We start from the raw sequence: 13258 nt of genomic DNA, 5'->3' as shown, positions 1-13258 counted from the left end.
TGCATTATGCATGACAACTAGAGAATGTATGTGAACAAATGAGGCCTTTTCTCTGTTCCTGGTGCTACTTTGCTAACGCAGGGAATGGCAAATGACTATGAAAGATTATGTATATATATATATATATATATATATATATATATATATATATATATATATATATATATATATATAAACAGAGAAGAGGTAGTGAAAGCTTTGCGGAAGATGAAAGCCGGCAAGGCAGCAGGTTTGGATGGTATTGCAGTGGAATTTATTAAAAAAAGGGGGTGACTGTATTGTTGACTGGTTGGTAAGGTTATTTAATGTATGTATGACTCATGGTGAGGTGCCTGAGGATTGGCGGAATGCGTGCATAGTGCCATTGTACAAAGGCAAAGGGGATAAGAGTGAGTGCTCAAATTACAGAGGTATAAGTTTGTTGAGTATTCCTGGTAAATTATATGGGAGGGTATTGATTGAGAGGGTGAAGGCATGTACAGAGCATCAGATTGGGGAAGAGCAGTGTGGTTTCAGAAGTGGTAGAGGATGTGTGGATCAGGTGTTTGCTTTGAAGAATGTATGTGAGAAATAATTAGAAAAGCAAATGGATTTGTATGTAGCATTTATGGATCTGGAGAAGGCATATGATAGAGTTGATAGAGATGCTCTGTGGAAGGTATTAAGAATATATGGTGTGGGAGGAAAGTTGTTAGAAGCAGTGAAAAGTTTTTATCGAGGATGTAAGGCATGTGTACGTGTAGGAAGAGAGGAAAGTGATTGGTTCTCAGTGAATGTAGGTTTGCGGCAGGGGTGTGTGATGTCTCCATGGTTGTTTAATTTGTTTATGGATGGGGTTGTTAGGGAGGTAAATGCAAGAGTTTTGGAAAGAGGGGCAAGTATGAAGTCTGTTGGGGATGAGAGAGCTTGGGAAGTGAGTCAGTTGTTGTTCGCTGATGATACAGCGCTGGTGGCTGATTCATGTGAGAAACTGCAGAAGCTGGTGACTGAGTTTGGTAAAGTGTGTGGAAGAAGAAAGTTAAGAGTAAATGTGAATAAGAGCAAGGTTATTAGGTACAGTAGGGTTGAGGGTCAAGTCAATTGGGAGGTGAGTTTGAATGGAGAAAAACTGGAGGAAGTGAAGTGTTTTAGATATCTGGGAGTGGATCTGGCAGCGGATGGAACCATGGAAGCGGAAGTGGATCATAGGGTGGGGGAGGGGGCGAGAATTCTGGGGGCCTTGAAGAATGTGTGGAAGTCGAGAACATTATCTCGGAAAGCAGAAATGGGTATGTTTGAAGGAATAGTGGTTCCAACAATGTTGTATGGTTGCGAGGCGTGGGCTATGGATAGAGTTGTGCGCAGGAGGATGGATGTGCTGGAAATGAGATGTTTGAGGACAATGTGTGGTGTGAGGTGGTTTGATCGAGTGAGTAACGTAAGGGTAAGAGAGATGTGTGGAAATAAAAAGAGCGTGGTTGAGAGAGCAGAAGAGGGTGTTTTGAAGTGGTTTGGGCACATGGAGAGGATGAGTGAGGAAAGATTGACCAAGAGGATATATGTGTCGGAGGTGGAGGGAGCAAGGAGAAGAGGGAGACCAAATTGGAGGTGGAAAGATGGAGTGAAAAAGATTTTGTGTGATCGGGGCCTGAACATGCAGGAGGGTGAAAGGAGGGCAAGGAATAGAGTGAATTGGAGCGATGTGGTATACCGGGGTTGACGTGCTGTCAGTGGATTGAATCAAGGCATGTGAAGCGTCTGGGGTAAACCATGGAAAGCTGTGTAGGTATGTATATTTGCGTGTGTGGGCGTATGTATATACATGTGTATGGGGGGGGGGTTGGGCCATTTCTTTCGTCTGTTTCCTTGCGCTACCTCGCAAACGCGGGAGACAGCGACAAAGTATAAAAAAAAAAAAAAAATATATATATATATATCCCTGGGGGTAGGGGATTAAGAATACTTCCCACGTATTCCCTGCGTGTCGTAGAAGGCGACTAAAAGGGGAGGGAGCGGGAGGCTGGAAATCCTCCCCTCTCGTTTTTTTTTTAATTTTCCAAAAGAAGGAACAGAGGGGGGGCCAGGTGAGGATATTCCACAAAGGCCCAGTCCTCTGTTCTTAACGCTACCTCGCTAACGCGGGAAATGGCGAATAGTTTAAAAGAAAAGAATATATATATATATATATATATATATATATATATATATATATATATATATATATAGTGTTATATATTATATATTTTTTTTTTCTTTTTTCAATTTTCCAAAAGAAGGAACAGAGAATTGGGCCAGGTGAGGGTATTCCCTCAAAGGCCCAGTCCTCTGTTCTTAACGCTACCTCGCTAATGCGGGAAATGGCGAATAGTTTGAAAGAAAAAGAAAATATATATACATATATATATATACATACGCACAAAGTGCATATGAACGCGCACCTTCATAGAACATACAAACCTCCAACAGCCAGGATCAAACCCGGGACTCCTGTGCAGCAGGCAGGAGCGTTACCGCTAGGTTATGATCGCGATCATAGCACAGTGGTAACGCTTCCGCCTGTTGCACAGGGGTCCCGGGTTCGATTCTGGATGTTGGAGGTTTGTATGCTATATCATATATATATATATATATATATATACTTTTTTCATACTGTTCGCCATTTCCCACGTTAGTGAGGTAGCGTTAAGAACAGAGGTCTGAGCCTTTGAAGGAAATCCTCACTTGGCCCCCTGCTCCCTGGGGATAGGGGAGAAAGAATACTTCCCACATATTCCATGCGTGTCGTAGAAGGCGACTAAAAGGGAAGGGAGCGGAGGGCTGGAAATCCTCCTCTCTCGTTTTCAGTTTTCCTAATGAAGGAACAGAGGAGGGGGCCAAGTGAGGATATTCCCTCAAAGGCTCAGTCCTATGTTCTTAACGCTACCTCGCTAACGCGGGAAATGGAGAATAGTATGAAAAAAAATTATCCCTGGGGTTAGGGGGACAAAAAATACTTCCCACGTATTCCCTGCGTGTCGTAGAAGGCGACTAAAAGGGATGAGAGCGAGGGGGGGGGGGGGGGGGGGGGTGCTGGAAATCCTCCCCTTTCGTTTTTACTTTTCTCAAAGAAGGAACAGAGGAGGGGGCCAAGTGAGAATATTCCCTTAAAAGCTCAGTCCTCTGTTCTTAACGCTACCCTGCTAACGCAAGAAATGGCGAATAGTATGAAATATATATATATATATATATATATATATCAAACTATCAAACTATTCGCCATTTCCCGCGTTAGCGAGGTAGCGTTAAGAACAGAGGACTGGGCCTTTTTTGGAATATCCTCACCTGGCCCCCTCTGTTCCTTCTTTTGGAAAATTAAAAAAAAAAAGAGAGGGGAGGATTTCCAGCCCCCCGCTCCCTTCCCTTTTAGTCGCCTTCTACGACACGCAGGGAATACGTGGGAAGTATTCTTAATCCCCTATCCCCAGGGAGAAATATATATATATATATATATATATATATATATATATATATATATATATATATATATATATATATATATATATGGTTTCAGAAGTGGTAGAGGATGTGTGGATCAGGTGTTTACTTTGAAGAATGTATGTGAGAAATACTTAGAAAAGCAAATGGATTTGTATGTAGCATTTATGGATCTGGAGAAGGCATATGATAGAGTTGATAGAGATGCTCTGTGGAAGGTATTAAGAATATATGGTGTGGGAGGCAAGTTGTTAGAAGCAGTGAAAAGTTTTTATCGAGGATGTAAGGCATGTGCACGTGTAGGAAGAGAGGAAAGTGATTGGTTCTCAGTGAATGTAGGTTTGCGGCAGGGGTGTGTGATGTCTCCATGGTTGTTTAATTTGTTTATGGATGGGGTTGTTAGGGAGGTGAATGCAAGAGTTTTGGAAAGAGGGGCAAGTATGCAGTCTGTTGGGGATGAGAGAGCTTGGGAAGTGAGTCAGTTGTTGTTCGCTGATGATACAGCGCTGGTGGCTGATTCATGTGAGAAACTGCAGAAGCTGGTGACTGAGTTTGGTAAAGTGTGTGAAAGAAGAAAGTTAAGAGTAAATGTGAATAAGAGCAAGGTTATTAGGTAAAGTAGGGTTGAGGGTCAAGTCAATTGGGAGGTAAGTTTGAAGGTAGAAAAACTGGAGGAAGTAAAGTGTTTTAGATATCTGGGAGTGGATCTGGCAGCGGATGGAACCATGGAAGCGGAAGTGGATCATAGGGTGGGGGAGGGGGCGAAAATTCTGGGAGCCTTGAAGAATGTGTGGAAGTCGAGAACATTATCTCGGAAAGCAAAAATGGGTATGTTTGAAGGAATAGTGCTTCCAACAATGTTGTATGGTTGCGAGGCGTGGGCTATGGATAGAGTTGTGCGCAGGAGGATGGATGTGCTGGAAATGAGATGTTTGAGGACAATGTGTGGTGTGAGGTGGTTTGATCGAGTAAGTAACGTAAGGGTAAGAGAGATGTGTGGAAATAAAAAGAGCGTGGTTGAGAGAGCAGAAGAGGGTGTTTTGAAATGGTTTGGGCACATGGAGAGAATGAGTGAGGAAAGATTGACCAAGAGGATGTATGTGTCAGAGGTGGAGGGAACGAGAAGTGGGAGACCAAATTGGAGGTGAAAAGATGGAGTGAAAAAGATTTTGTGTGATCGGGGCCTGAACATGCAGGAGGGTGAAAGGAGGGCAAGGAATAGAGTGAATTGGATCGATGTTGTATACCGGGGTTGACGTGCTGTCAGTGGATTGAATCAGGGCTTGTGAAGCGTCTGGGGTAAACCATGGAAAGCTGTGTAGGTATGTATATTTGCGTGTGTGGACGTATGTATATATATGTGTATGGGGGTGGATTGGGCCATTTCTTTCGTCTGTTTCCTTGCGCTACCTCGCACCCGCGGGAGACAGCGACAAAGCAAAAAAAAAAAAAAAAAAAATATATATATATATATATATATATATATATATATATATATATATATATATATATATATATATATATACGTTGAGATGAATAGGTATGTATATGTGTCTGTGTGGATGTGTATGTATATACATGTGTATGTGGGTGAGTTGGGCCATTCTTTCATCTGTTTTCTTGCGCTACCTCACTAACGCGGGAGACAGCAACAAAGTATAATAAAAAAGATATAATATATATATATATATATATATATATATATATATATATATATATATATATATATATATATATATATATATACATATATATATGTATATATATATATATATATATATATATATATATATATATATATATATATATATATATATATATATATATATATCTTTTCTTACTTTCAAACTATTCGCCATTTCCCGCATTAGCGAGGTAGTGTTAAGAACAGAGGACTGGGCCTTTGAGGGAATACCCTCACCTGGCCCAATTCTCTGTTCCTTCTTTTGGAAAATTAAAAAAAAACCGAGAGGGGAGGATTTCCAGCCCCCCGCTCCCTCCCCTTTTAGTCGCCTTCTACGACACGCAGGGAATACGTGGGAAGTATTCTTAATCCCCTATCCCCAGGGATAATATATATATATATATATATATATATATATATATATATATATATATATATATATATATATATATATATATGTATATATATATATATATATATATATATATATATATATATATATATATATATATATATATATATATATATATATATCACATAATGCGTTCCTGTAGCAAGGATAACAACCGCTACCAATTGTGTGGGAGCTGGTAGATAACGACTAGGATATGCAGCACATTAGCCTAGCTGAGTAGCTATGCCGCCAGCTCCCACACAAATAGCAGTTCGAATCCTCGCTGTCGAAGAGCATCATGTGTTCTATGAAAGTTCACGTTCATGGCATTATAACCTCTTGTATATGTATATATATATATATTTTTTTTCTTTTGCTTTGTCGCTGTCTCCCGCGTTTGCGAGGTAGCGCAAGGAAACAGACAAACGAAATGGCCCAACCCACCCAGATACACATGTATATACATACGTCCACACACGCAAATATACATACCTACACAGCATTCCATGGTTTACCCCAGACGCTTCACATGCCCTGATTCAATCCACTGACAGCACGTCTACCTCGGTATACAACATCGATCCAATTCACTCTATTCCTTGCCCTCCTTTCACCCTCCTGCATGTTCAGGCCCCGATCACACAAAATCTTTTTCACTCCATCTTTTCACCTCCAATTTGGTCTCCCACTTCTCCTCGTTCCCTCCACCTCCGAAACATATATCCTCTTGGTCAATCTTTCCTCACTCATTCTCTCCATGTGCCCAAACCATTTCAAAACACCCTCTTCTACTCTCTCAACCACGCTCTTTTTATTTCCACACATCTCTCTTACCCTTACGTTACTTACTCGATCAAACCACCCCACACCACACATTGTCCTCAAACATCTCATTTCCAGCACATCCATCCTCCTGCGCACAACTCCATCCATAGCCCACGCCTCGCAACCATACAACATTGTTGGAATAACTATTCCTTCAAACATACCCATTTTTGCTTTCCGAGATAATGTTCTGGACTTCCACACATTCTTCAAGGCTCCCAGGATTTTTGCCCCCTCCCCCACCCTATGATCCACTTCCGCTTCCATGGTTCCATCCGCTGCCAGATCCACTCCCAGATATCTAAAAGACTTTACTTCCTCCAGTTTCTCTCCATTCAAACTTACCTCCCAATTGACTTGACCCTCAACCCTACTGTACCTAATAACCTTGCTCTTATTCACATTTACTCTTAACTTTCTTCTTTCACACACTTTACCAAACTCAGTCACCAGCTTCTGCAGTTTCTCACATGAATCAGCCACCAGCGCTGTATCATCAGCGAACAACAACTGACTCACTTCCCAAGCTCTCTCAACCCCAACAGACTTCATACTTGCCCCTCTTTCCAAAACTCTTGCATTTACCTCCCTAACAACCCTATCCATAAACAAATTAAACAACCATGGAGACATCACACACCCCTGTCGCAAACCTACCTTCACTGAGAACCAATCAATTTCCTCTCTTCCTACACGTACACATGCCTTACATCCTCGATAAAAACTTTTCACTGCTTCTAACAACTTGCCTCCCACACCATATATTCTTAATACCTTCCACAGAGCATCTCTATCAACTCTATCATATGCCTTCTCCAGATCCATAAATGCTACATACAAATCCATTTGCTTTTCTAAGTATTTCTCACATACATTCTTCAAAGCAAACACCTGATCCACACATCCTCTACCACTTCTGAAACCACACTGCTCTTCCCCAATCTGATGCTCTGTACATGCCTTCACCCTCTCAATCAATACCCTCCCATATAATTTACCAGGAATACTCAACAAACTTATACCTCTGTAATTTGAGCACTCACTCTTATCCCCTTTGCCTTTGTACAATGGCACTATGCACGCATTCCGCCAATCCTCAGGCACCTCACCATGAGACATACATACATTAAATAACCTTACCAACCAGTCAATAACACAGTCACCCCCTTTTTTAATAAATTCCACTGCAATACCATCCAAACCCGCTGCCTTGCCGGCTTTCATCTTCCGCAAAGCTTTTACTACCTCTTCTCTGTTTACCAAATCATTTTCCCTAACCCTGTCACTTTGAACACCACCTCGACCAAAACTCCCTATATCTGCCACTCTATCATCAAACACCTTCAACAAACCTTCAAAATACTCACTCCATCTCCTTCTCACATCACCACTACTTGCTATAACCTCCCCATTTGCGCCCTTCACTGAAGTTCCCATTTGCTCCCTTGTCTTACGCACTTTATTTACCTCCTTCCAGAACATCTTTTTATTCTCCCTATCCTAGCCTAGCGGTTAGGATGCCTGCCTCTTGCACAGAGGTTCCGGGTTCGATCCTGGTTGTCGGAGGTTTGTATGTTCTATGAAGGTGCGTGTTCATATGCACTTTATTCGTATTCATATACCTTCCCGTTGTACAGTTAGGTTCGGTAAAACGCTATCAGCTGGCTATGTGCGCCTGTTGGGAAATAACCGGTATAGACCCCGTTGCTCACCATTGTGAGACGAAGGGTATTCGAGTACTTAGTATTCGAATAGTTGTTTCCTATTAGCCAGGCCCATAGCCTAGCGGTTAGCATGCATGCCTCTTGCACAGGGGTCCCGGGTTCGATCCTGGCTGTCGGAGGTTTGTATGTTCTATGATATATATATATTATTTTTTATTATTTATTTTGCTTTATCGCTGTCTCCCGCGCCTGCGAGGTAGCGCAAGGAAACAGACGAAAGAAATGGCCCAGCACACCCCCACACACATGCACACACACACACACGTCCACACACGGAAACATACACACCAACACATCCCAACGTACACACAAATATACACAGTCAGACACACACATATACACACATGCACACAATTCACACTGTCTGCCCCTACTCACCCCCATCGCCACCCCGCCACCCACAGAATAACATCCCCCTCCCCCCTCATGTGCGCGAGGCAGCGCCAGGAAAAGACAACAAAGGCCCCATTCCCTCACACTCAGTCTCCAGCTGTCATGCAATAATGCCCGAAACCACAGCTCCCTTTCCACATCCAGGCCCCACAGAACTTTCCATGGTTTATCCCAGACGCTTCACATGCCCTGATTCAATCCATTGACAGCACGTCAACCCCGGTATACCACATCGATCCAATTCACTCTATTCCTTGCCCGCCTTTCACCCTCCTGCATGTTCAGGCCCCGATGACTCAAAATCTTTTTCACTCCATCTTTCCACCTCCAATTTGGTCTCCCATTTCTCCTCGTTCCCTCCACCTCCGACACATATATCCTCTTGGTCAATCTTTCCTTACTCATTCTCTCCATGTGACCAAACCATTTCAAAACACCCCTTTCTGCTCTCTCAACCACGCTCTTTTTATTTCCAAACATCTCTCTTACCCTTACATTAATTACAAATGAAACCACCTCACACCATATATTATCCTCAAACATCTCATTTCCAGCACATCCACCCTCCTGCGTACAACTCTATCCATAGCCCACGCCTCGCAACCATACAACATTGTTGGAACCACTATTCCTTCAAACGTACCCATTTTTGCTTTCCGAGATAATGTTCTCGACTTCCACACATTCTTCAAGGCTCCCAGGATTATCGCCCCCTCCCCCTCCTTATGATTCACTTCCGCTTCCATGGTTCCATCCGCTGCCAGATCCACTCCCAGATATCTAAAAGACTTTACTTCCTCCAGTTTTTCTACATTCAAACTTACCTCCCAATTGACTTGACCCCCAACCCTACTGTACCTAATAACCTTGCTCTTATTCACATTTACTCTTAACTTTCTTCTTTCACACACTTTACCAAACTCAGTCACCAGCTTCTACAGTTTCTCACATGCATCAGCCACCAGCGCTGTATCATCAGCGAACAACTGACTCACTTCCCAAGCTCTCTCATCCCCAACAGACTGCATACTTGCCCCTCTTTCCAAACTCTTGTAGTCACCTCCCTAACAACCCCATCCATAAACAAATTAAACAATCATGGAGACATCACACACCCCTGCCGCAAACCTACATTCACTGAGAACCAATCACCTTCCTCTCTTCCTGCACGTACACATGCCTTACATCCTCGATAAAAACTTTTCACTGCTTCTAACAACTTGCCTCTCACACCATATATTCTTAGAACCTTCCACAGAGCATCTCTATCAACTCTATCATATGCCTTCTCCAGATCCATAAATGCTACATACAAATCCATTTGCTTTTCTAAGTATTTCTCACATACATTCTTCAAAGCAAACATCTGATCCACACATCCTCTACCACTTCTGAAACCACACTGCTCTTCCCCAATCTGTTGCTCTGTACATGCCTTCACCCTCTCAATCAACACCCTCCCATATGATTTCCCAGGAATACTCAACAAACTTATACCTCTGTGATTTGAGCACTCACTCTTATCCCCTTTGCCTTTGTACAATGGCACTATGCAAGCATTCCGCCAATCCTCAGGCACCTCACCATGAATCATACATACATTAAATAACCTTACCAACCAGTAAATAATACAGTCACCCCCTTTTTCAATAAATTCCACTGCAATACCATCCAAACCTGCTGCCTTGCCGGCTTTCATCTTCCGCAAAGCTTTTACTACCTCTTCTCTGTTTACCAAATCATTTTCCCTAACCCTCTCACTTTGCACACCACCTCGACCAAAACACCCTATATCTGCCACTCTATCATCAAACACATCAAAAAACCTTCAAAATACTCACTCCATCTCCTTCTCACATCACCACTACTTGTTATCACCTCCCCATTAGACCCCTTCACTGAAGTTCCCATTTGCTCTCTTGTCTTACGCAGTTTATTTACCTCCTTCCAGAACATCTTTTTATTCTCCCTTAGATTTAATGAGAGGTGCAACTGGAGGGATGTCTGATCATTATCTTGTGGAGGCGAAGGTGAAGATTTGTATGGTTTTTCAGAAAAGAAGGGAGAATTTTGGGGTGAAGAGGGTGGTGAGAGTAAGTGAGCTTGGGAAGGAGACTTGTGTGAGGAAGTACCAGGAGAGACTGGGTACAGAATGGAAAAAGGTGAGAACAAAGGAGGTAAGGGGAGTGGGGGAGGAATGGGATGTATTTAGGGAAGCAGTGATGGCTTGCGCAAAAGATGCTTGTGGCATGGGAAGCGTGGGAGGTGGGTTGATTAGAAAGGGTAGTGAGTGGTGGGATGAAGAAGTAAGATTATTAGTGAAAGAGAAGAGAGAGGCATTTGGACGATTTTTGCAGGGAAAAAATGCAAATGAGTGGGAGATGTATAAAAGAAAGAGACAGGAGGTCAAGAGAAAGGTGCAAGAGGTGAAAAAGAGGGCATATATATATATATATATATATATATTTTTTTTTTTTTTTTTTTCGCTGTCTCCCGCGTTTGCGAGGTAGCGCAAGGAAACAGACGAAAGAAATGGCCCAACCCCCCCCATACACATGTATATACATACGTCCACACACGCAAATATACATACCTACACAGCTTTCCATGGTTTACCCCAGACGCTTCACATGCCTTGATTCAATCCACTGACAGCACGTCAACCCTGGTATACCACATCGCTCCAATTCACTCTATTCCTTGCCCTCCTTTCACCCTCCTGCATGTTCAGGCCCCGATCACACAAAATCTTTTTCACTCCATCTTTCCACCTCCAATTTGGTCTCCCTCTTCTCCTTGCTCCCTCCACCTCCGACACATATATCCTCTTGGTCAATCTTTCCTCACTCATCCTCTCCATGTGCCCAAACCACTTCAAAACACCCTCTTCTGCTCTCTCAACCACGCTCTTTTTATTTCCACACATCTCTCTTACCCTTACGTTACTCACTCGATCAAACCACCTCACACCACACATTGTCCTCAAACATCTCATTTCCAGCACATCCATCCTCCTGCGCACAACTCTATCCATAGCCCACGCCTCGCAACCATACAACATTGTTGGAACCACTATTCCTTCAAACATACCCATTTTTGCTTTCCGAGATAATGTTCTCGACTTCCACACATTCTTCAAGGCCCCCAGAATTTTCGCCCCCTCCCCCACCCTATGATCCACTTCTGCTTCCATGGTTCCATCCGCTGCCAGATCCACTCCCAGATATCTAAAACACTTCACTTCCTCCAGTTTTTCTCCATTCAAACTCACCTCCCAATTGACTTGACCCTCAACCCTACTGTACCTAATAACCTTGCTCTTATTCACATTTACTCTTAACTTTCTTCTTCCACACACTTTACCAAACTCAGTCACCAGCTTCTGCAGTTTCTCACATGAATCAGCCACCAGCGCTGTATCATCAGCGAACAACAACTGACTCACTTCCCAAGCTCTCTCATCCCCAACAGACTTCATACTTGCCCCTCTTTCCAAAACTCTTGCAATTACCTCCCTAACAACCCCATCCATAAACAAATTAAACAACCATGGAGACATCACACCCCTGCCGCAAACCTACATTCACTGGGAACCAATCACTTTCCTCTCTTCCTACACGTACACATGCCTTACATCCTCGATAAAAATGGGTATGTTTGAAGGAATAGTGGTTCCAACAATGTTGTATGGTTGCGAGGCGTGGGCTATGGATAGAGTTGTGCGCAGGAGGATGGATGTGCTGGAAATGAGATGTTTGAGGACAATGTGTGGTGTGAGGTGGTTTGATCGAGTAAGTAACGTAAGGGTAAGAGAGATGTGTGGAAATAAAAAGAGCGTGGTTGAGAGAGCAGAAGAGGGTGTTTTGAAATGGTTTGGGCACATGGAGAGAATGAGTGAGGAAAGATTGACCAAGAGGATATATGTGTCGGAGGTGGAGGGAACGAGAAGAGGGAGACCAAATTGGAGGTGGAAAGATGGAGTGAAAAAGATTTTGTGTGATCGGGGCCTGAACATGCAGGAGGGTGAAAGGAGTGCAAGGAATAGAGTGAATTGGAGCGATGTGGTATCCCGGGGTCGACGTGCTGTCAGTGGATTGAATCAAGGCATGTGAAGCGTCTGGGGTAAACCATGGAAAGCTGTGTAGGTATGTATATTTGCGTGTGTGGACGTATGTATATACATGTGTATGGGGGTGGGTTGGGCCATTTCTTTCGTCTGTTTCCTTGCGCTACCTCGCACCCGCGGGAGACAGCGACAAAGCAAAAAAAAAAAAAAAATATATATATATATCACATGTCCAATCACATGTTTACCAAATGGCGTCCTAGCTTCGTCTCTTCGATGTATATCAACTGACTTTTATTTCTCTCTTGTGGCATCCCTGATGGGAAGTTATATATAAACAACTTCCCAGGGATGAGTCACGATCATGTCAACAAACAATGTACACGTACACCCTTGTAACACAGACTTCAGGAACAATTGTACAACTCCAGTCCATGAGGCTGGCATGGCTGTAATTAAAATCCAAGCCTTTGATGGAGGCAGGCCAACCACCTCCCCGCATGATCCTCCCATATTTGCTCGCTAGTCAGCCACTCGCCCGTGATCATGTGTCGACCATTCAATGTACTTAACTCGGTTGACCATACGTAATTCGTTTTCTATTTTTGGATGGAGAGGAGAGAGGCATTTCAAATAGCCAATCAGTAGCTGAAAAGGAAAGTTCCTTCCTGTTATATATTTCTGTTTACTAACTTTATAATGTTTACTCACATGGTAAT

The sequence above is a fragment of the Panulirus ornatus genome, chromosome 22, assembly GCF_036320965.1.
Source record: "Panulirus ornatus isolate Po-2019 chromosome 22, ASM3632096v1, whole genome shotgun sequence".
NCBI lineage: Eukaryota > Metazoa > Arthropoda > Malacostraca > Decapoda > Palinuridae > Panulirus > Panulirus ornatus.
Note: the sequence above shows the minus strand (reverse complement) of the source record.